Genomic DNA, 25,785 nt, shown 5'->3' on the forward strand with positions numbered 1-25,785 from the left:
TTCCATGGTCTGGCTAAACTCGGATGGCAGCAGCTTGGATGTTTAAATATGCAGAGGATGACTTTCGCTGCTACAGCCTGAAAGTGTGCTTTTCCACACCTGAGATGTTCAAAAAAAACGAAAAAAAAAAAACGTGCTGAAGTGGTGCATTAGCGCGCACCACAGACCGGAGCCCGATGTTTGTGAGATGTCTCAGACTTGGGGGCGAGGGTGCAAGTCTGGAGTGGTTCTTGCTGTCAAAGTGCAGTGAATGCGATGCTCAAACAGAGCTTCAGCAGCAGTTTAAAATGTGTATAAAAGTGTCCTGTGAGAGATGCTGCGGCTCCGCTCTTTTGTCACATCTCTCTTACATCTCTCTTCTCAGTAAAAGGGAAGCAGGCCTCGTGTCTGGCTCAGTGTGGGGGGCGTACAGTATATTTTGACTTGTTTTTCAGCTGTACCAGAGGATCGGTTATTTGTAATCACTCCAAAGCAGTGGCATGCAGACATTTTGTTTGGGGCGGCAGCGTCAGTAAAAAAAAAAAAAAAAAGTCAGCATAATTTCATTAAACAGTTTGTGGGGGAATGGCAATTTTTGCTCATAGGTCAAAGGAGTGGTAGCTAAGCTAACCACAGGGGCAATCGCTGGCACTCAGAAAATTGCTGCATTTTGGAAAACAGAAGTCTCCGAAAAGGCGATGAAGATTTAGGTTCAAAATGAGATATATTAATATTTTTCTGCTGTTACTCATTATCTCCAGAGGCAGTATTTTGACTGTCATATCAAACCAACAGCACTGGTCCCTTTAAACCATAGATGTCAGTACGCATGCAACGCCAGTACTATAAGGCCTGCTTTGTTAATGCGTTGGTCTGTCAATCAGGACCGGCAATGGCCTCGTCCTCAATTGACATTCATAAGCAACCTCATGCTACCAGTCACTTTGGGTAAATTTAAGCCACCCTTCCTCACAAAAACAGCCAAACAAAAGGAACTTTTGTTTGCGAATGTAAAAGACAGACCTCTTTCTCTAGCTTGTGGACATCTCACGCGAAGGAAAAACCTGCACATTTGTGGATCATTTTTCAATAAATATTGAGTCTGTTCTGTGACTTTGCCCCAATTTTTATTTTTTGGCCCATGTTTGGACTCACCCCCTCACTGAATTCATTGAGAAGTTGTGTCCAAACGTTTGACCGGTAGTGTATATTTGTTTGACATCCCTCCTCTTAAAGTCTCCTCTAAAGATGAGGGGGAAAAAAACCCTTAATGAATCGTCTCTAATGATCCCCACTCCCCTCCTCCCTCCCTTTTAAATGTTTCATGTTATTTTGTCTATTTTTTGTCGTGCAGAGATAATCTTTTCGAAAAAGAAAAATTCCTGGTATGTGTATCCAACATGGAAATTGTGTTTTTCTGTTTCATTTCTTTTCAGGATCTTTTAAATCAATAGTTGGAAAGAGGACTGAATGGCTGCAGCGCAATTTTGTAAATTGATGAAAGATATTCTCAGAAATAACAACGAACCATGATTGGTTGTAATCTTGATTGAAGAAAACATTTTCTACAGTGGTTCTTATTTATTTATTTTTAAATTGATTTCTTCATTTATAATGAAACCTTTGGCGTTCACGATCCATACTACGTATTCTAAGGAAGAAAAATATTATGTTCATGCGCCTAAACTTTTATCTTCAGCACGAGAAATTGCTTTGATTTTATTTTATTGATTTTCATTCTTTTCACTGAGATACAGTAGATACTTGGACTATACGACTGGCCCATTGGTTTCCACCCAATTTCGTCTTCGTATCGCCCCAAATCATGTGCTTGCATTCTAATTTCTGATGGTGGTGTAGACGATCATTTTTTAAACACAATAAAATGCTTATAAGAGTAAAGGTTTTCCCTCTTCCTTCCTCTTGACCCGTTCCCACTTCAGTAACTTATTTCTGCTCCATATTCACAGCTGCAAAAAAATTAAATAAGTGGAAAGTTGACTGTGGAAGATTGACCTCACCCTTCAAACGAAATGTTTCTCTTACAGCTGAACGCTATGTGAGTCTAACTCAGGCAGCTCCGCTGTTAAGCCTGCAGGGAGAACTGGGACAGATTATTACTAATTACCTGTCAAACACCTCAAAAAATCAAAAGGAATGACTTGTGTAGCTCATGTTTAGCAACGTGTCGACAGTTGAAGCTATTTATGTGCCTGGTAGTGAGTGGATCTTGTTCCTAAGGCAAGTTATAAAATGCAAGATGGGAACCTATCAGAGTTGCACATCTTAATGTCTTTCTATAGATGCTGTTACATCAGGATGCAATACTCTCCGTGATCTCAATTTACTCCATCCCTATAGGCATTTATTTATTTATTTTTTGGACTGCAGCAGTGGCCCAATTTCCCAACAGGGATCATTAAACTTTCATTTCATCTTAATCTAAGAACCGTGTTCACAGGACATTTTCTAGCCAAGCACCAGACTGGAAGTGGAATATTCTCTCCGAATTATTTAGGGTGTTGATGTCTTGTGTCTTCCGAACATGGACGGTGTGATTATGGACAGACACAGGTGTTTCTGTTGAGTCTCAGAGAACCCACGTCCCGAAGAGCAACTCCTGGTGAATTTGCTCAACATCCACAGTCATGGGGATCATTATTGTCACTTGTTAGAAAGATGTACCTCCTTACACAATGTGCCTTGTTGTTTTGACGTCGCCTGTGTTGAATCTGGGACTCTTTAACTTAGTGTGTTGCTGTAGAGAACGGACACAGAGATAATCTGCCACTGTGTGTTATGTTAATCCTCTTGTCGAGTGTACCACCCACCTAGAATCGACCCGGCCACCCCATGGCAATGACACCCAACAAAGTGTCACAGGAACTTGTGTGTAGGAACTTGAGGGAACTCGAAGCACAAGGTGTTGAACTGGCCTCCAAATTCACTAGATCAAGTATCTGTGTGATGATCCACAGAGGCCCCTCCCCTCAACCCATAGGACCCAAAGGCCCCCACTAACAACATCGTGTTGCCAGACACCACAGGACGCCCTCAGAAGACCCATGTCCATTCTCTGATGAGCCACAGCTGTTTTGAAGAGAGACTAACACAATGTTAGGAAGGTGTTCATAATGTTATGCTTGATTGGTGGATGAGTTACTATACAAAAACACACACACAAAAACAATGTGTCTTCCATTTCATTCTTTGCTGAAGTTTTCAGTGGATCTGATTTATTTCAGCTGTCTGAGAAGTCATCTTTGGAAGTTTTTTTTTATTTTTTTGAAAAAGAACCAACACAAACGTTTTTGGCAGGTTGCAGGACTTTCTGCCGCCTTCTATCTCAGCCTAAGGAGCTCTGGTATCTAGCCTGCGGTCAGTTCAGTCGTCCACGTGGTTAGCATGTCGACAGACCACTCTTGCCATCTGTGTAAAAGCTTGAAGCCTGGCAACATGGAGCGTCATGTGGTCTTTGTGATCTCACAAATCCCACAAGTGTCCAGCTGCCTCGCAAGATAAGCAGAGGCCCGTCTCAGCAACCAACAGCAGACATTTTGGTCCATGGCGAGTGGATTTAACATTTAAAAGCAAAGTTTGACTAGCTGGAATTAACATTGTAGATATCAAAAACTTCTTTCTGACTAGTCGCAATTACATTTTGAATAGTTGGATTTTTCATTCAAGATATCTGTAAGTGTGACTTGGCGAAACGACATATAGAGATATCTGTAATTCAGTTTTGACTAGGCACAACTGAATCACAGATGTCTGCGATGACGTCACTGAAAACGTCACTCAACTCGTCACACATCTTAAATGACAACTGAATGAAAGCTAAAGATATCTCAAGATATCTCTACGACGTTTCTCTATTTTAGCTATCCAGAAGTATGTCACTTCCCCTCCTCGCCGTAATCCAAGAAGAAGAAGTTGCTTCAGAAAAAGTAGGATGGCGTCGGCGTTGTGAATGAGAAAACCACAAGAAAGTGCCATGAAATCAAAAGAGCCCTCAAACGGGGGATTTGTGGAGAGAGAACCCGTCGTTCTGTCGAAAGCTGTGAAAGAAATATCGAAAGAATTGAATTTATCACCAGGCACAAACAAGGAACTCAAAAGCAGTTTGGCTGAGCCGAAAGCTTTAGTAATGGAGGCTAGTCATGAATTCTCCGCATTCCTCCCTGCCAGCTCCTGCCTCGCACGGGCTGCGGCGTTGAATAGTCGACTAATAACATCGACATTGGCCTCTGGCTCTGGCTGCTCCGCCATCTTGCTCACCACAAGTGCAATGTTTATCAACAACCCGCTCCCGCTTGAAGCGGTAGGCGGGGCCTTCTGCAACGTCATTTCACCTGGTCAAAACTCTGATTCAAGATATCTGTAATGACTTTCTGACTAGGCGGAATCAAAGTTACAGATATCTCCAATTTCAGATATCTCTAATCAAACTTCAGTTCAAGATATCTAAAACTTGATAATGGACATCGACAGTTAAATTAGGACTGTTCCTAATTCCAGTTATAGATATCTACAACGTCATTTCGTCTAGTCAAAACTTAACTTCAGATATCTGAAAAGGAACATGTAGATAGTGGGTGAATTAAAGATATCTTGACCTGGAATCATGACTAGTCAGAATCTCAAACTGGAACAGTCAATTGTAGATATCTGTAATGACAAACCCCATACACGTGAATGACAAAAGTGACGTCATTTGTGATAGGAAGAATGGAGTTCTGGATATCGGAAATGCTCTTTTTAACTAGGCAAAATTGAATTACAGATATCTGCAAAACATATCCAGCCTGGCTTTTAAATGTTAAAATGACTCGCCATATTGGTTAGATTCTTGATTATCCAGTCTGTTAATTGGTTCAGTCACTTAAAAAAAAAAGGTACACGGGAAATTTCTGCCTTGAGTTTAACTGGGTTAAAGTAATGTGGACGCCTGAAGATTGGCGTGCTGCTTCTGGCCGGGACAGGCAGGAGTTGGGAAGCTGGCTGCAGTCATTTTGTTGAGCCAAAAGAACATCAAAGAGGTCAGGCACTGTCTGATAAGGCCTGGCTGTAGTCTGTGCCTGGCGTTCGATGTGACTGCGTGAAGACCTCTGCACAGGGAGGCCAATTCCTCCCCCGTCCAAAATGAGGAAGCGTTTTTTTTTATTTATCTTTTTTTTTTTCTATTGAGCTGAAAGCAGAAAAAGCCCAAACTGTTGGCGCAATGCTGGAAACACTCTGTTCTTTAAGAACATTTCATTCTGTGTGAAAGTCAGCACATCTGCAGCGAATAAAAAATAATTTAGATTTAGGTTTACCATGGGGCATGAGGGCACATTTATTCTTTTCAGGTCTGCATACAGAAAATATGTAACATGTATGTATTAAGCGGTTACACTCATTCACACATACGCGTCAGGCAGGTCACAATAAAGACGGGAAATAATTCATCAGCAGGTAAAAAAAACATACTTTCTGGAAAGCATATAGTCACAACTGAGTTGAATTGACCCTGAAAGTCAACGCTGTGTAATTCACATCTCGTCTTCTCTGTGCGGTTGAATAACAACGGCTTGTAGCTCAATGTTAAAGCATTTTTTATTTTTTTTTGGCTGCCTTCTTTTCGTAGTGTAGATTCGCTGTCTTCAAGAGTTTGAGCGCCTTCATGAAAATCATATGATCCTCGCTGATTTCCCAAATGTCCCTGGTCTTTGTTGTCGTACATTCATTGTTAATGACGGGTCGGGAATGGAGCCTACTCAACAACAAAAAAAACAAACAAACATAAAAAACATAAAAATCTACTCTCTCTTTTTTCTCTCTTTCTGGATGGTTGTGAGCCGTCGTGACTGTTTACCGGAGCCATTCGTCTCTCTGATCCGTACGTGGCTTCGGCTCAACCCAGCAGGTGAATCTGATGTTCCCGGTCTTGAACGCGGCTCCCCATCACATCTCTGCATCATCTCCACGTTTGCCATTCAGGAGACAAACATCGGCTCGGCATTGAGATTGCCTTTTAGAGGTTTGATTCCCCCGAGTGTTTGTGCTCCCTGCAAAGTCAGATAATCACCGTGGTTGACTAGCTCAGGCACGCTTGGCAGTTATCATGAATGTGCTCTCTTGCGAGCGCATCACCGCCGGATGTCATGCTCAATCTGAAAGTAATAAATAACCTGCAACCATTTTTAAAGAAATGCATTTCTGTGTTACCCTATTATCGACTGGTAGAACACAGCCAGAACACAAATCAAGGGTTTAAGATCTGAGGTTTGAAAGATGCCGTTAAAAATAAAGATTTTGTCCATTCATCCGCAATCAATTCGATAACAGATGAACGGACAAAGTCTGAATAGTTGACATTTTTACTTACTGTGACCAGTGTAGGTGAAAATGAGCAGTCTGAGCACTTCTTTAATCCAAGGCCCTGTCAGGGCCAAACTGAAGTGTGTTGCTTCACAGGAAACAGAAACCAAGGAGATGAAAGAGGTGATAGAACCGAAGTTGGTGAGTTCAGGTTTCTCAACAGCGCTAACATTGTGCCCTTCAAGTGGGGCAGTGAAGAGTCAGAGCTTAAGTGCAAAATCCAGTTAGAATTTCATATGAGCAAAGTACACCAGTTTTAGATTCCAAAAAGTCACAGTTTATGTAACTGTGGCTGTTGACATAAATTAGGCAGCATTTTCCTGCATCCATTAGCGTTCAGCTCAGTGTCGGAACAGACAGAGGCCACTTTTGAGCATGGTTGCTATCATTGTCATTTTTTTTTTATTGTGTTTATCGTAAAATTATAGCACTCGTCATCTTGGGATATGGAACCAGTGATCTGCAGCATTTCAGCTCTGTGCTGCTGGGAAACGTTAGGACGTGGCTTTCATTCGTGGGGATGTTACTTAGACATGCATCAACCACCTAGACCAGACCCTGGCACCCCCACCTCATAGCAATGACACTCAAGACTGTTTATCAGACTAACCCTAACCCTGCCTCTCCTTGCGGTATTCATTAATCTGCAGAATTTCAGCTCAGGTCGCACTGTTCCTTCAGCATAGTCTTGAATGCGCTGCAGCTGTTAGAGATGCTGTTGTCAGCAAAGAGATAAAATGTAGATGTTCAGAGCAAACGTAAACAGTGGTGTTCCTAGGTTCTCGGGCCTACCAGGACAAGTCGTACTGCACATGAGCTATCCCCCCTAGTCCAAACTAACAAAATCTGTCACAGGATAGTTAGAAGTGGGATCCTGGGGACTGTTGTGGAGCATTGTCAGTGCACTGTAGCGCCTCTGTAGGTTGTATTGTCATTGCAACATTTGCCAAAATGTCTTTTTCTTTTCTTTTCAAACAACTGCTCTGTTTGCCTGTCCTAAACCACACGCCCCAGGGTAGTTTGGCTTGATAGGCTTCTGCTGCCTCGTGGTAGGATCGCACTCTGTTGATATATCCTGTCTGTTGTCAACGGAGCAGGCTTATGGTAATAGGGCGCCAGTGAGACCAATTTTAATAGCATGCATTAAGTTGGTACGGTGCAACACTATAAATGCCTTCCAGGAATGACTGTTTAAGAGTGCCGTTACCCTCCTGTAAAATGTATCCTACCCACTTATAATGGTCGACTGGGTCTGTTTGTCTGCGAGTGTGAGCATCTGGAACAGCTAAATGCCTTTGTCAACTTGGCCAGGTGAGATTTGTTGGGCCTTTGACGTTGACTTTGGAGTGAAGCTTAAAGAAAGGCAGACGAGGCTGGGCCAGGCCAGGGTCTGTTTCGCTTCCTCGTCTTGTGACGACGTTGACAGTACTGCCTCCCCACTTCCATCAGATGCAGTTGTCACCTGTCCCTGATGTGCCTTGCCTGTTGCTTGGTTGGAGCGCAGTCTGATCCGCTGCCTCGGAAGATGAGTTGTCCCTTTGTTGACTTCTGACACTCTCTGTGACGGGCGTTCTGTCTTAACTCTCCTCACAACACAGTCATTGGCACAGTTGTTGCAGAGTGATAGCTGACTTTATTATGCTCACTTCCCAAAATATATATATTTACAATTTACAGCCAAAAATGAAACAAATATTCACAAAGAGAGAAATGGGAGTATAAAAATAAAATAATCTGTGATCCAAAACAACATCTGACAACACTGTTCAAACTGTCTCTTTAAAATTTTGACCCAAAGTTTCGTAAGTTCTAAGACAATTTGGAAAAAGAATCACACACACTAGGAAAGATTTAAAATAAAATGAGCATGGAACCTCAATAACAAAGTAGAATTTTGAGCATAGCTCGATTAAACTCTGCTTGTAAACACACTGACTGACTCTAAAGGAGGCCTTTCTAAGCAGAAAAGCCCCTCCCTCCATTAATTAATGTCTTAATAAAAACACCCAGCGAATACATTAAGTTAATAGTAAACTTGCGATCTAACATTTTGATCTACTCTCTTTAAATCAATGTAAATCTGCATGGTCCAAAAAAAACAAAACAAAAAAAAAATGGCAGTTTCTATTCGTGAACGAGGCAAATAGCTTCACATGCTACGTGAGTTGCCATTTCAAGTTAAACCCAGTATAGAGCAGGTGAGCGGTCGTCATGACGATGTGTGGTGTCATGACTGTGTCTTTCTTATGAAGTTTTGAGTTTCCTGTTTTATTTTGTTAAGTTTCTTGATTTCTCCCCGTGTGCCTGCCCTGATTTGTCTCACCTGTGTTTCGTCATTCCTCTGCCCCTTGTGTATTTATTGTCCTTCCTTCCCTCTCATTGATGTTAGCTCCATGCCCTGGTTTAGTCCCCATGTCTTACCTTTAGTCTTGATGTTCCATTTTCACTTTAGTCTCTGTGCCATGATTTTGTCTTCATGTTTCTTGTCCTCGATCCCCCTTTTGACTTTTGTCTTCTGGATTTACCTGCCCTGACTGCAGCGCCTCATCACTTTATTGTCCTGCACCTGGGACCTCCCCTTAAAACCCTCACTGCTTGACATGTAAGTGGTCTGGGCGGAGGCGACTTTGGGGAGATGAATATTTCCAATTGATTATGACACCGTGGTGGGCTGCCATAGTATAAACGTTGTCTGTGAATTCCTGCACAACGTGCTGCTTATTTTAACCAGTGATTGGACTGGCAACTCAAAATGACGCCTGGCTGCTGCTGCTGCTCTCCTCCACTTTCTCAGCCAAGTCGACTGTTCCAACAGTTGAGTCTGCAGTTACGCTCGACGTGGCGCCGGGTCTTTGACGCCTTTTTACTCACAGTTTTCAACACCAAAGGCGAATAATGCGCAGACGGCCTCTTTCGCCGTGCGCTGCCGCTGTGGCGCTTGGATATCACACATTTATTAGGAGCTAACAGGCACAGGCCTGCAGGAGGCTCACACGGACATGAATGCTGTACGGGCGTGACACTGACACCCAAGCAGAAATCAGACCCACAAGACCTGAAACATTATATTCACGATTCCTTTCTCGTGTCAACTCTTAACCCTGTTTCTGCCTGGCTGGCCTTCAGCAGATGGGCTCCTCCATATGAGCTGGGTTCTGCTCAAGGTTCTGGAGGTTTCAGGTCGAGTTTTGTAAAGAACCTTGAGACAATTTGTATTGTTGTTGACGCTATATAAATAAAATTGAATTGAATAAATACACAAGGTGCACAGAATAAACCACTGAAGCACACTTTGAAGGCATTCTATACCTTTGTTTGCAGGAGAGTTAAGGAAACCCACAATGACAAACTCTAATGTATTAACATCCTGCACCCTTGGCAATCTACTCTGTAGGAAAACCGGCCAATCAGAGTGGATGTGCATCTATTGTGCGCTCATCTACAGTCAGTGATGGGTGGGACTGCTTCATCTCAGGGTATATTCAGACTGCTCCAAAAGAAAATCTCTTTTGATCCTGTTTCCATTTCCTAATGAACCGTACTCATAACAACCCATTACTGGCCTGAGACTTCAGTCTCAACATGTGAACAGAGGTGAAAGCTTTAGTGGACAGATGTGTACACAATCATGACATCTTGGACATCGTACTCTCTGGCAAACAGTGGGTTGTTAAAGAATCGGGGAGAATCATAGTTTGGAAGGATAACAGGGGCTAGTTAACAGACCGTTTTTAGGATATAACCATGAGCCAAAAGACTGAAAGCTGCACTCAGTGTCTTCAGTTAAACTGGACCTGTTAGGACAATTCCAGCCTGACAGTCCAACAGATTACACAGACAGCCTCAGTGTCCCGAACAGGATGTCCGGGACGAGGTTGAAATGTCTGACCGCTGCACCACTGTTCGTTCCCGCGTCCGCAGCAGACACCTCACGGAGAATCTGCGTTCTTTTTGCACAACGCAGAGGATGCGTGTGGATGAGTCCGCGGAGCGCGATGAATGGAGCCGAACGAAGCTAACAAACTGGTAATCTAGTGCGAAGGGATTTATGGTCTCCGTGCGGCGCTCATCCTCGTCGCAGACCCGGTTTCACTTCCCTCCAGGAGTGAGTGAGTGAGAGAACGAGAGAGAAGACTGAAACTGGAGGAAGTGGTGATGGCAGGCGGCTGACATGATGGAATGCGGTGGAGGATTAGATGAGGAAAGAGGAAACAAGGTGTGCATCAGAAGTGGAGTGGTGTTCATGACTGGAGGACGTTGAAGACTTAGTGACAGCTTTACTGAGACAGACACCAATTAGGTTTATTGACCTCGTGGGTGTGACTTTGCGTGTGTGTGTGTGTGAGGTTCAAGCCACACTACAGCGCAGTTAAAAATACAACGGCTTGGCTATTGACTCGTGTGTTATGTTAGCTTTTGTTGCTAGTGCGTGGCGCGTATGCGAGAGAGAGGAGGTTTATTAGGATGGCAGTAAATGTTGAATTGCTGCTGTGTACCGGAGCCTGTCAACGAGTGTTGTGTGAGCACCACGCACCGATCAGCCATAACATTAAAACCATTGACTGGAGAGGAGAATAACATTTACCGCCTTGTTACAGTTCACTGTTCTCCCGGGAAACGTTTGGACCTGGCATACGTGTGGATGTTACTTAGACATGTAGCACCCACCTAGACCAGACCAGACCAGACACCCCCATCCCATAGTGATGACACTCCATGATGGTTTAGGAACAACTCAAAATACATGAACAACACCACAATGTGTTAACCTGATCAAGTATGGGTTGTATGGTATGGGTTGAAGGGAGGGGCCTCTGTGGATCATCCCACAGTGGCCCCTCCCCTCAATCCATAGGACCCAAAGACCCCCCCACTAACAACATCCTGTTCCCAGACACCACAGGACGCCCTCAGAAGGCCCATGTCTATTCTCTGACGAGTCACAACTCGCGTTGGAATGACGATGACAATATTAGGAGTGTTTGTGTTTGTGGTAAAAGCGTCGAGAAGTGGATTCTCACGGACTCAGCGGGACAAATTCCTGAGTGTCTGCAGTGAATACCACATAAATCTTTTCACTGTCGTCACATTGTCTGCGTCTCCGATCCGATCGGTGGCGAGCCTCACTTTTATTTCACTTACATGTCAAGACTGTTTATCAGACCAAAAGCGTCTCCTGCCATTTACTTAAAAGCCAAATCCATCATCCCAAAAATAAGCTGAAGTTTGTCCTCTGCTGGGAACTGACACACATGAGAAGGAAAGCTGCTTTTTTTTTTTTTTAGTTCGCAGTGAATTTATCCGACAGAGCCGCCAGTCGTGACGAGAGATGAGATGAGATGTGCGAGAGCTGCGGATGACCTCAGACTGCTCTTTGAGTCTTATTAATGGAAACACCAGCATTAGCATCAGAATTCCTCATTAGCCGTCGTCCTCCACTCGCCCTTCATCCTCTGGTGGACTGTCAGTGGGACAGGAGGTCGACAGGTTTGAGTCTCGGTCTACGAGGAATAGGAGGAGGAGGAAATGTGCTGCCTACTGGTCTGAATGTGCTCACTACTCTGTGTGTGTGTGTGTGTGTGTGTGTGTGTGTGTGTGTGTGTGTGTGTGTGTGTGTGAATGCAAACAAACTTTCAAACTTCACCCACTTTCAAACCCACTTCTGCTTCACTTACTGAATTAAATCTGATTAAATCTCCCAAATTTCACTCAGTCACGTATAATTGCCGAATTCTGTCATATTTTTTAATTACTAGTCCTGGTGTGTAATGAATTGACTGGAGAGTTAAACTAAATCAAAGTTTATGGACATTAATATTACCAAATTAAAGTACTTACAAATTGGTCTGTACTTAAATCCATGTATATGTTAATTAAGAGTTTTTTTTCAGCTTTATTCAGAGAAGGTAAAAAATACATATATTTATCTGTGAAATTCTCAGATTTTCCATTTTCCATGTCATGCTTTGATACGTCTCCAGTGCTGCAACGCTGGAAGGTGGTTTATAGATTGCGCAATCTTTTCATTTTCCTCGCCGCGACTCGAAACCGCTCAGCGCTGAACAAACTACTGGCTTTGATGAACTCAAAATGGTGCCTTGGTTTCTGCTGCTCTCCTCCACTTTCTCAGCCAAGTCGACTGTTCTAACAGTTTAGTCGCTGGGCCTTTTTTTTTTTTCCCGCCTTTCGCTCACAGTTTTCAACACCAGAGCCAAAAAAGCGGCGTCGCTCTCTTTCGCCTGTGCTGCCGCTGTGGCGCTTGTGTCCCACCGTGCGGCGCGTTCACACCTTTGCTGGGAGTTAACAGGCGCAGGGCTGCAGGAGGCTCACGCAGACATGGATGCTGGTAGAGCTACAGGTCTGTACAGGTGTGACGCTGAGACCCAAGCAGAAATCAGACCCACAAGACCTGAAACATTCAATTCACGACTCCTTTCTCGTGTTAACTCTAATAAATACCAGACACACAGAATAAACCACTGAAGCAAACTTTTTTTTATAACCATTTTGTACAAGCGCCCCTGGACAGTGGACAACTTTGCACTGTCAAACAGAGCAAGACGCAACAAGCGAACGAATATCACTTACTGCTTTAACAGCAAGAAGGTCGGCTTCACATTGGCCTTGCAGCATTTTGTTTGTTATAGCTCTTGCCAATGCCTAAAAGCCAGTTTGGGATTTACTCTTCATAACTGACTCTCTCTTTTCATTTTCTATGCGCCCACTCTAAAACGGCCTCGCTGGTATCTCCTCCTCTGCCCTGATTTCTTTACTGAAATAAATGGTCCAGCTTCGACTTTTGATTGTTTTTGATCACGTACCAAAGCGAGCAGAGTTTTAGCCACCGGTTAAACTTCTCTGGAAGGAGAAGTGAATTCTGCTCCTAAAATGTTGGGGTCTCAAAAACAGAAGCAATTCTTAGATAAAATATTACACACTGCTGCTCATAGAGTTTGAATAATTTATACACATCAGTTATGTGTTTGGAAGAGGCTGATCGATAACAAACCACCACTGGGGGCCCGTCAGGATCTTTGCTGCTTTGCATGGTTTGTAAAGTCGCAAAAACAAGTTTAAACTCTAAAAGAGTACATTGTAGAGGGGCAGTTTACCTTCTTACTTCTTTCATTTATCACTGATGACAACGAATGCATATAAAAAAAAGGCATCATCTATTCTCATTTCTTTTTAAAGTTGTCATTCAGTGAGTCAGGTAAACCAGTAACCAGAGGTTTAACTCTGAGCTTATCTCCTCCTCCAGACAAGCTCTGCCTTTTACTGTTTGTCCTCACACTCCACCGTTTACAGGCCGTTCGTACGAGCATGTGTGTGCCTGCGTACAGAACCGCCGCCCTGATTGCAGTTTATTTGGCCACCTACCGCCCTTTGTTTGCTGAAATCCACAGTTGCCTTTCTTCTGTAATAGGGTTTCTTACGGTTTTTGGCAATCAGCAACCTGGCACCGTTCAGGATGCAGTATTCCACCGAATCTTTTTCCTCCAGGAGCCAATCAGTGGAGTGAAATACCACCATCTCACCTCGTATTATGTCTATAGCGGTAACACTGAAGGGAAGAAAGAAAACAGCTTCCTCCACCTGTGTTTCCAGTCGACTGACAAGGCAAAGGTTTCTTTTTTTAATTAAATATCTTGTTTTTTTTATTTTTTTTAAGTGATTTCTGCACACAGTATTGGAGCCTGCTTAAAAAGGCAGAATAGATGGCTAAAAATTTAGATTCAAGGAGACGGGTTCGATCGATGCTCGGGCAATGCCTCGGAGCACTTTTCTCTCTGTCTTTGTGAGCTCTCAAAAGAGAGACATCTTGACTCGCAACACCCCGACAAATTCAATAACGGTTTAGGCTTGAAAATTTAGTCCCAAAAACACCGGCCCGGGGTCACCAAGGACAAGTTGATAGTCTGGAGACCGGAGACTATTATTCAGATCTAGATCTCGCAAGTACACAATTTAACCTTCACTTCCTCTGACACATTCTACCTAATGGATACTTCTTGGTTCTTTCCTCCTGCTAATATTTAATCTTGGTCTCCTGCCAAAACAGAGCAACAAAACTGAAAAGAACTGTGGGTTTGATGCAGTAGAACAGGTAGTCTGTGAAGCCCCCCCTCCCATCTGTGGGTTTAGCTCATCAAAAACCTGCTTGACCTGTTTCTGTTAATGAACGGAAGCTGGCACCACTGGTGAGGTGAGGGTGGTGATGGTGGAGGGGGTGGAGGGGGGCTGTTTGTCCCTGTCTTCTTTCCATAATGAATGGTGCTCTAATGGCCCATTAGTGGTGTTATTCACCCTCAAGGTGTGAATAAGACTTCTCGGGGACAGATGTTCAGAGTTTTGTAAATAGCTGGCAGATTACATCTCAGTCCACTTCCTCTGTTTGGAGATCATTTTCCAATCTGACATAGATGTCTTCCTTTACTCCTCTTTCGAGCCATTTGTCTTCTCTGGCTGAGACTTGTTGTCTTCAGAGGAGTGTCCATCGTCCTCCAGGTGTAGATGGACCACTCAGTTCTTTCCCGACAAGGCAATCCGTCTCTTCTATGCTGAGACATGCGTTTGCGAACATCCGTACATCCGTCACTTCACTTGGAAGGCTTTAACTACATTGTTTCTGGGTATTTTGTCTTTGGGTTGAACAAGTTTTTGTCACCGGATTTGAAATAAACAGGAATGAGGCATTTCCTGAAAAGTTTCTCCGATGTGACAGCCACTTAGAGGGGTGGTAATGCTCTACTTCTTGAAGTTCTCTTCCTCTCTGTCCTTTCTGGGACACAAGTCCAGTTTCCTTTTTTAAATCTATCTAATACAGTAAAATGGCCGAACTCTACTCTGTGCCAGTAACCACCAAAAGTACTGCACAAAAAGGGAGTTACTGATTGTGAATCCTTTGATAGGCAACTACTGAAACAATAAAACCTTAACAAATTGGGGTTAATTTCATTAAAAATGCAGTAATTATCAGTCCCATTTAGAAACAATGGAAAGGGACCCTGCTAAAAACACAGCCCTGCACTATTTTAACAGGAAGTACAACGAACAGTCAAAGGCAGATAACGTTTAAAAGGAAAGAAAAATAACTGAAACAATGACATGTAAGACTGCTATGATATGACAGATAACATTTAAATCATTCATTATGCGGTAAAAAAGAAAAACGAAGGCTTGTGTTAATAATAAAAGCACTTCTTCTTCTAGGTCTGGTCAAATTCCAGACTTCAAAACCCCCCTTTTTTTTTGTTCGTCTCTGAGAAAAAGTAGACCACAAACACACAACAACTCTTGTGCAAAGGAATCCTCATAGGGAGCGGGAGGACAAGAAAGAAGACGGGGTCATGTGTATTCGCTAAGCCACAGGTGAATGGAGGATTGAATCATGTTGAAACACCCACCGGCCACAGGAAGTTTATTAGATATGTTTTTAGGCCATCTGTGGTGTTGAACAAGGATCAAGGCGAACCCGAAGCCAGTCAGCAAGTCCCTGCTCTGAACACCGCAGAGAGGATGAGCATGGAAAAGAAAATGCCCAAGGCTCTTTCGCTTGGACTTGCTCTCTGCAGGTGTAACCCTTTACCAGCAATTTGACATTTGATTTGTATCACAGAGTGTTGAATACTAACAAAATGTTCTTTTTTCTTTTGAAGCCTTTGGAAACGAGCAGCGTTTCCCTGTATCGTGCAGCTTATTTGTGTGCGGAGGAAAAAAAACTGACAAAAAAATTGGAATGTGTTTTTCATTCTCGGCACTGAAGAATGTTTCACAGCCGATGTCTGTTTATCTATAGAGCGCAGTTAAAGTTTTTTAGATTTAAAGTCAAGGAAGAGAAGCCAGGACGGGGGAGTTGTGTTCTCAATTTAATTTTATATTTATTACCCTGTAAATCCTGTTTACATTTTTATGTTTTTTGTTACTTAAAAGTCTATAAAAGTCTGTACTTGCACATCATGCTGCTCACCTCTGCCTCATAAATAATTTTATGTGAATCTGAACATTCTACACCTGATTAACACCGGTATAGAAGGTATTACCATAGATAAGATGAGATAAAAAAAAAAAAAAAAAACACGGGTGGCCCTTTTAAAATCTTTAAAAATGCATAAAAGATTTGATTTGGATAAAAGCCTCAGCTGAAAGAAAGAAATATGTGCTAAACCAATGAATTGATATGTTTCTCCAATTTAAATTCATGAGAATGTTTCACGCTTTGCTTGTCTCTACTTCTCAGACCTGTCAAATTCCAGTGTTTTGAATTTCTTTCCTTTTTATATAAAAGGAGGAGTTAGCATGGCTGTTGTTGTGGCTAATAAACAGAAAGTGATATCTATATCCATAAGCAGTTGAAAAAACAAGCAAGCAAACAGAAAATCACAAACTAAGACACACAAACACACAAAACTCTGAGATACTGGCAGGTAATATAAAGGTAAACAAGCTAGAAGAAAGAAATGTGGAGGAACATGACTGGAAACATGTCAGGAACACAGATACACTGACAAAAGGAGAGGGGGAAAAACTGGACAGCACAGTATAAACTCAAAGAAGCGGTGGGGAAACCAGCCAGGGGGAACTAAGGAGGGAGGAGCAAGCAATCACGCAGGTAGGGAAAGAAAACTCGACAGCATGAAGTGAAGCTGACTGAAAGACATTAGCAAGATAGAGGCGGAATAAATGTTTCACTGTGAGCTGAGCTGCAGCTGACTGTGGGCGTGTCTCTGTCCGTGGTGCTGAAAATCTTCACCGCTCAGCTGAGCTCAGCGCTACAGACAGACCTCTGTCCATGGTGCTGAAAATCTTCTTCTGAAATTCAGTGTTACGTTGATGCCAGATGTAATGGGACACATAACACTTTCCAAAAAAGTTGAAATTTTGCCTCGTCAGAGTATTTTCTAAAAAGCCTTGGAGATCATCAAGATGTTTTCTGGCAAAACTGATACGAGCCTTTTGAATCTTTTTTGCTCAGCAGTGGTTTTGGTCTTGGAACTCGGCCATGCAGGCCATTTTTGCCCAGTCTCTTTCTTATGGTGGAGTCATGAACACTGACCTTAACTGAGGCAAGTGAGGCCAGCAGTTCTTTGGATGTTGTTGTGGATACTTTTGTGACCTCTTGGATGAGCTGTCGCTGTGCTCTTGTGGTTGGCTGGCCACTCCTGGAAAAACCGGTCTCTGTTCCATGTTTTCGCCATTTCCGTGTATATTTCTGTTTTTATTATTAGTATTACATGTGTTTCCACCTCACCATGCTCATATTTGTATAGGCCAAGTTGCTGGAATAAATGCAGATTCCCTCCTAGAGCTAGAGGCACATCAGGCGTTCGTTAACACAACCCAACACAGAACATTTCCTATTGATTTGAAAAGTCTTCTCAAAGTAACCAACTCGTAAACTCATGGTAAATACAGTGTCATAAGAGGCTGAAAATGCACCTGTGCAAAAGTGTATTACTTCGAGAGTGTCTAACATGGTGTTGGCTTTCTTTTATGAGGTGCGTTTTGCCTAAATCATTTAAATACAGCTGTATTTTTCTGGTTTCCCCTTTTATTGGTGACCCTCCTCTTTTTTGTTGGCAAATATCAATGGTTTGCTGAGAACCACAAGAGCTCCAGTGAAAGCTATGATATTAAAACCTTCTGTGGGAGCGACAAACCAGGTGATGCGAGGCTATTGCGTGCACATAACATTTCATTTGAAGCCAATTATTCTTTGCTTTTGCGTGTGCTGCTGTTCTATTCATTCAAACCCTCATTTCCCTCCCCAGTCTAAACACGCTTAAGCTCAGGTGGACTCGTGACTGCCCACAGGGGGATTGTTGCCTATGCCTGTATGTCTGTGTTAGTGCAGTGATGGACTGGTGGTCTGTCCAAAGTGTCTCTCTGCATCTCACCTAATGGGCTTGAGCTGTTCACAACCCTTGAGGGTTGGGAAAAAAAGTAAAAGAGTATCTGATAGAGATGCTGAATAAATGAAGCTTGATGTTCTCTGAAAAGTTTCCTCTGAAACCTGGAGAGCTGCAGCCGAGAGTGAGCGCGTCTCTGTCCGTGGTGCTGAAAGTCTTCGCGGCTCAGCCGAGCTCAGCTCCGCAGACATCTGTCCGTGATGCTGAATTCACCGGTCGGAGTGTGAACCGGGGAAAGGCGTGAAGGCTGCTCTGTAAGAGCTGAAATGATCTGGCAGTTAAAACGGTTACAGTGACCGCAAATCATGTACGCAACACATTTTGCAGACCACTTTTGTGATATACACTCACTCCCCCATTCACTGGGTACACGAGTGACGGTGTCGACAGTCCTACAGTAAATCTCAGTTTTATGAAGGTTGCGGTGATGAGCGACTGAGAGCTCTGTGGATGCAATTGTGTTTTCATTCTGGAGGTATTGGTTTGTAGTGCTATTGAGTTGTATTGTGTTGTACTATTACGAGAACCCCATTGTAGTCTGAATAACAGAAACACTTTTGTGTTTAATTGAATCCAGTTTAACAGTGCCACAAATGGTCTTAAATGCAATGCAGGAAAAAAAACAACATGCAGAACAACACAACTATGCTAAATGTGTGTGCAGATATACAGTATTTACAGGGTTCAACTATGAGTGGATTGGACACTCTTTTCCCTCCCACCTTCACTTTGTCATTTATAGCTACACAGTGGATGTCTTAAATCCAGCTAAAATGAAACTTTTCCCCTGCATGCCTGTTGTACTATTGTGTACTATTCTGACCTGCAGATGGTATGGAGTCCCTTGGCACAAGGTGTTGACCTGGCCTCCAAATTTACAAGATCCCAAACTGATCAAGTATCTGTGGGATGATCAGAGCCCTCTCCCCTCAGAGGACCCCTCCCCTCAACCCAAAGCACCCAAAGGACACCCTGATAAGGCCCATGTCTCGGTCACAGCTGTTTTGAAGACTCAAGGGAGACCGACAGAAAATTAGGAAGCTGGTCATAATGTTATGCCTGATCGGTTTAGGACTCGATGGTTTCAGTACTTACAACACAAACTTCTGACTTCTGCTGCCACGACAAACTCATAAATGAGATTTTAAAAGTCAGGAAGGAATGAGCATCAGGAAGGTTTTCATTTTCTTTGCATGAAAAAAGAAATATATATCACCTTTTAACTTTTTAAATGTTTAAAGCTGACATTTTTAGCAAAATAAAACCATAACATGCTCAGGTTTATATTAACAAGGCGGCCTTTTAAATATTCACCGGCGGCCTTGGGCTGCTGCCGACTCATACACTGAGAAGAAAAAAAACACATAAAATAAGAAAACACTTTCTAAAAGCAGTAGTGGAGGCGAATACGTTCATTGAAAAAAAAATATATATATTAATAATTGCGACACCATCTCAGCCGTGAGAAGTCAGACTGAACTCTGGTTCAATTTTTCAGGCCTGCATGTATGCGTTTTGGGGGAGTTGATGCATTTTTGACGAGGAAAAACAACAGCTCCCTTACTGCCAGGTTAAATCTTTTTGCTCAGACCACCTTCTGGGTGGGCTGTTCATGTTATCCACCTAAAGATGAGCATTCTGTCCATTGTAAACCGGGACAGTTAATGGCAACCATAAAAATTTAACTGCGCACAAGTTTCTTCTGTTTGCACTCAGTCTTTTTGTTTGTTTGTTTTAACGTTTCCAAGTCGGAGTGCGTCTGACTGTGTCCCCGCTGCTTAGCGAGCGTTTGAGTGTAAGTGCATGTGCTGGGCTGTGCGCTGCAGTTCAATTTGCAAGTGAATCGCTGCCAAGTCACAGATATATAAATAAACCATAGCTGTGGTTGATAACATGGACGAGGCGAGGCGCACACGCTGGCAGATGCAGCCCACAGCTGAGGCATGCGTGTCTGTGTGTGTGTGTGTGTGTGTGTGTGTGTGTTTATGTGAATGTATGTAGGGAAGCTATAGGGACTGTTTGGCAAGGCTGCTATAGTTTCATAAATCCAGCCACTTAAGTGTTTGTGCTTGGTCTTGTTTTTATGAAGTCGTGAGAGCCAAGTTGTCATTAAATACTACCTTGTTGGGACTTTTTTATTATTTTATTATTCTGGGGCCCAGTTGTTTGTCAATTGAGACTTTTTAAGATGTGCATACCTTGCTTGACTGCAGAAGTAACAAAACATCAGACGTGCATGGAAAAGTTGATAGCATCATTCATTCACAGGTATTTTTATGCAGTTGGATTTGAATCATTTTCAGTGTTTCCCCCAGTTCTATTTCATCCTTACTGACCGCCAGAGGCGGTGCTTCAAGCACTGAATGCATCCATCTCGCGCATGCGCAGGTCGAGTATTATACCAACAAAGTCACCTGTGACCCCTGATGACCCCGGTCACCTATATCTTCCGGTGACATCAGAGGATCAGTTCCTTTTCATCTTCTCGCTTCGCAGGTAACTGCACGCCACTACGCTAGCTAAAGCTAAGTGGCTATTGCTTCGTTGCCGGTAGCCTTGCGACGTTTCGTCGGAGCCGCGAGCTGCTCGCCCCTCCAAAGGCTGCAACGGACTCCGCCGAGAGGTTTGTGGTTTGCCGCGGACACATCCGCATCGGCTTTTCATCCTCGGTTGGATAAGTTTATTTCGTTCTATTATATACATTCTTAAGTGCAACCGGTTACTCGTTGGTTGTATTTGTTTGTTTGTTGGTGGAGGTAGTGTTCCCGCTCCCTCTCCCGGCATAATATTATGTGAATCAGCTGTTGGCATTGCGTGTGCTTGCCATTAGTGCTGACTATCGGTGCAACCCTTTTGCATTCGCTTTGTTTTGTTGTTTCGTTTGCTGGTGAAGGCAGTGGCCTCGCTCCCTCTCCCGGCATTCGTACCGGTATATGGTTGTATTATATATTTGTATTATATTTTCAATTGTTGGTGAAGGCAGTGGCCTCGCTCCCTCTCCCGACATTTGTACCGCTATATATTTGTATTATTTTTCAGTTGCTGGTGAAGGCAGTGACCTCGCTCCCTCTCCCAGCATCTGTACCGCTAATGTTTGCCAATTAGCTGTAGGCATTGCGTGTGCTTGCCGTTGACTATCGGTGCAACCGATTGTACTCGTTTTGTGTTGCATTTTTCACTTGTTGGTGACGGTAGTGATTTCGCTCCCTCTCCCGGCATTTGCATTGCACTTGGTATTTCAGTTGATTGATGTGCATCAGCGGTCATTTTCTTGACCGTTTGATACTTTTCTTTCCCTATTAATTATTACCGGCGTTTTTCGCTCGGCCTACCTTAGTTTGTGTATTGTGGTGCCATTTTGACTGTGCCCGTTTTGTGCAAATACCCCTAACTGGTGAAGGCAGTGCTTACGCTCCCGCTCCCAGCATAGGTGTGATTTTGTAGTTGGTAGCAGTGTTCCCGCTGAGGCTAACTCATCTCCTGCAACATTTATCTGGTGACGGCGGCGGTTTCGCTCCCTCTCCCACTGTCTGTTGCTTTCTGTTTGTTTTCCTGGTTGTCACCATGTTTGGCAACCATTCTTGTTCGGCCTGTATGGCTTCTCTGCAGCCTGAAGATGGCCATGATTTGTGTCCCTCATGCCTCGGCCTTGAGCATCTGAAGGAGGCTCTTTCAGATGACGCCTGCATGAACTGCAGCTTCATGCCCCGGGCAGTGAGGGCTGCCAGACTAGCTGAGGTAGAACAACTGTTGACCCTCAGCCCATCAGCTGAACAGCTGACCCCAGCACAGGGAGTGGTTCCAACTCGGTCTGGCAGGCCCAAACGTCGTGCTGCCGAGACAGCAGTCCCCACTTCCAGGAAGAGGGTTAAGGAGTCCAGCCTTGCTTCCAAGGTGGACCAGTTAACAACAGAAATTAATAATATGAAATCCCTCTTCCTAACCTTCCAGTCTGGGACTAGTGCAGGGGAGCCAGCTGCTTCAGTGCCTCCAGCGGCCACCTTGGAGCCGGAGGAAGATGTGCTTTCCATGGCGGCGTCAGCCACTCAATTTGCTGAATATGAGCCGGAAGTGGTTGCGCAGGATGTAACCTCCCGTGCTTCCGCGGCAGGCTCCTGCTCATCGACCCACAGCTCCGCTGGTGGTTCTGATGATGGCTCAATGGGAGCCATCATTCGTATGGCCCTGGCCCGTTTGCAGTTAGACCTACCGCAAGCTCAGTCGGCTCCAGCCAGTGCTTTCTTCAGGCGTGGTCCATCCCACACTAACTTTACTGTCCCCCCATCAGAAGAGTATCTGAGGGAGTTGCATGCATGTTGGAGGGATTCTAGAACTCTCTCTCATGCAACATCTGATGGCCGCACCCTGGCAGCCATGCAGGATGCACCCAGATTTGGCTTGGGCCGCATGCCAGCAATTGAGCCCCCTATAGCTGCTCTGATTGTCTCGCCTGATGAGGCTCTGAGGCCAGATGCGAGGTGTCCTCGTCCCCAGTGTCGGGTTACGGATGACCTACTCTGTAAAGCCTATGACGCAGCGGCACGCATGGGACGCATAGGTAATTCTATGTCCCACCTGCTGCTCGCGCTATCAGCATCCCTGCAGGAGACTACAGTGGATGCTCCCGTCCACAATTTCAGCGACGCTTCCCTGCAGGCATTCGCGCTGATGTCTAGAGAGCTGGGGCGATTGATGTCCACTCTCGTCCAGGCTCGCCGTCAGGTTTGGCTGGCGCAATCTCCTCTGACTGATGCATGTAGGAGAACTCTCCGCAGTGTTCCGGTGGAACCTGGGGAGCTATTTGGGTCTGCGGCTCTAGAGGCGCTTAACCGCACAGTTCAAGCCAGACAGACTCGATTTCAGCTGTCTGAGCTTCAAAGGAATATGCCCCCTCCTAGCGGCCCTAGGAGCTCTTCAGTTGCCCCCCAGCGCCGGCCTCATCCACAGGCTTATCCCAGTAGCTATCGCAGGTCTCAGCGCACACCTTCACTGCCTGCCCACCAGCAGGCACGGGGTTTTCGGGCCTCTGAGCAGCTGCCCTCTAGGCAACCTCAGGCCTCTCATGCTGCCCGTCGTGCCCCCAGAGCCTCTAGAGGCCGGGGGACCCGGCGCTGAGGCCCAGGGGCCGGTCGTCGGCTGTTTTTCCCAGCAGCAGCTCAGTTACTGGGCTGCTTCCACCAGGGACCCCTGGGTGCTTTCCACCTTGACCCACGGGTACAAACTTCAGTTCCGACGCCGGCCCCCAGCCTATGGCCGGGTCAAGATGACCATCATACGCGACCCGGCAAAAGCCCAAGCCCTCAGCCAGGAGTTGTCCGTCCTCCTGGACAAAGGTGCCATCGAGCCAGTAGATCCCCTGTTGCAACCAGGGGGATTCTACTCCACTTACTTTCTAGTAACAAGAAAGACGGCGGACTCCGTCCCATCCTCGACCTGAGGGGTCTCAACAGATTCCTGAAGGTCTTGAGGTTCCACATGCTCAGCAATGCAGAGGTTCTGCGCACTGTGGCCAGAGAGGAGTGGTTTACATCAATAGACCTGAAGGATGCCTACTTTCATGTCCCCATAGCTCCAAACCACAGACAGTTTCTGCGGTTCGCTTTTCACGGGCGTCATTACCAGTTCAGGGTGCTCCCGTTTGGCCTCTCCCTTTCCCCACGGGTTTTCACCAGGTGCATGATGGCAGCCCTCTCACCCCTGCAGTCGCAGGGCATGAAGGTCCTCCCATATCTGGACGACTGGCTCATCTGTGCACCGTCCCAATCTCAGGTGGCCCTGGACACGACACATCTTCTGTCCCACGTGGCCCGACTGGGCCTGAAGGTAAATTTTACCAAGAGTTGCATGGTTCCCTCGCAGAGCACACTCTTTCTCGGAATGACTCTCGATTCAGTCGCCATGAAGGCCTGTCCGTCACCACAGCGGGTGGACGACATTCTCCGCCTCCTTCTATTGTCTCAGGAAGGCAGGTGGTTGCGCTATGTGGAGTTTTTGCGCCTCCTCGGGAAACTGACGGCTGCTGCCAATGTGGTTCCTCTGGGACTGCTGTCGCTACGTCCTCTTCAGAGGTGGCTGCACAGCTTTCATTTCGATGTTCGATGGCACAGGCACAGGAGACTCAGAGTGTCACGCTGTTGCCTTCTTGCTCTGGCCCCATGGAGAGAGAGATCATTTCTCCTTCAGGGCATGCCCTTGGGTTCCATTGCATCCCGTCGGGAAGCCATCACAACAGATGCTCCCTCTCAGGGTGGGGCGCCGTGTGGCAGAACCGGACAGCTCAGGGGCTGTGGTCTGCTCGAGACCGCTCGGTGCATATCAATGTTCTAGAACTGTGGGCTGTGCACAGGGCACTGCTTTTCTTCCTTCCCTTCCTGAGAGGCCGACATGTGCTTATACGGTCGGACAATGTCTCAACCGTCTCCCACATAAACCACCAGGGGGGCACCAGGTCTGCCCAACTGTTGCAGGCATCCCGGGACCTGCTGTTGTGGGCAGCCCCACGTCTGGCCAGCCTGAGAGCAATGTATTTGCCCGGGGAAAAGAACCAGGCTGCCGACTTCCTCTCTCGTTACAAACCGCCGCCAGGGGAGTGGCGGCTTCATCCAGAGGTCGTTCTCAAAATCTGGGAGGTCTTTGGCAAGGCAGAGGTGGATCTGTTTGCCACGGAGGAGTCGACCCATTGCCCTCTCTGGTTCTCTTTGACAGAAGAGAGCAGCCCTCTGGGTCAGGACGCTCTTGCCCACGATTGGCCAGACAGTCTTCTCTATGCGTTTCCGCCAATCCCTCTGATTTTTCCAACGCTACAGAGGGTCCTCCAGCAGGGCCACAGACTGCTGTTGGTAGCCCCCTTTTGGCCAGGCAGGACGTGGTTCCCATTGCTGAGCAGGCTCTGCCGCAGCTCACCATGGCGCCTCCCCGACAGGAAAGATCTCCTGTCTCAGTTACAGGGCCAGATTTGGCATCCCGACCCTCCTCGCCTGCAGCTATGGGTCTGGCCGCTGCAGGGCCCAACCCCTACTGACAGAGTGTTCAAATTCTGTCTGTAATACCATATTGAATGCCAGGGCGCCTTCTACCCGGTTGCAATATGAAAATAGGTGGCAGCTGTTCACTGAGTGGTGTTCAGACAGGGGTGAGGACCCTGTGAACTGTTCAATCCCTAAGATTTTGGAGTTCCTCCAGTCACTCTTGGATAAGGGTCGGTCCCCGGCTACTCTGAGGGTGTATGTGGCAGCCATTTCCTCTCGACATGTTCGGGTGGAAAATGACACAGTAGGGTGCCACAGATTGGTGTCACTTTTTCTGAAGGGGGCGTGGCGGTTGCGACCCCCACGAGCACAGCGTGCCCCAGCATGGGATCTGCACCTGGTGCTAGATGCTCTGTGTTTGCCTCCCTTTGAACCCCTGGAACAGGCAGAGCTGAAGTGGGTCTCTGTTAAGACTGCCTTTCTCCTTGCCATTGCTTCAGCAAAGCGGGTCGGAGAGCTACATGCTCTATCCGTCAGTGATTCATGTCTGAGGTGGAACTCGGATGGTT

General features: G+C 45.4%; 1 protein-coding gene and 1 pseudogene across 1 annotated transcript in view; both read left to right on the top strand.

The window, feature by feature from the left end:
- LOC125004104 (protein phosphatase 1 regulatory subunit 29-like) overlaps window positions 1-25,785 on the top strand; it is a 246,391-nt gene that overhangs the window by 8,938 nt on the left and 211,668 nt on the right. The window lies entirely within an intron of this gene.
- On the top strand, window positions 21,813-25,294 carry LOC125003460 (annotated as a pseudogene).

This window comes from Mugil cephalus, chromosome 2 (genome assembly GCF_022458985.1).
Source record: "Mugil cephalus isolate CIBA_MC_2020 chromosome 2, CIBA_Mcephalus_1.1, whole genome shotgun sequence".
NCBI lineage: Eukaryota > Metazoa > Chordata > Actinopteri > Mugiliformes > Mugilidae > Mugil > Mugil cephalus.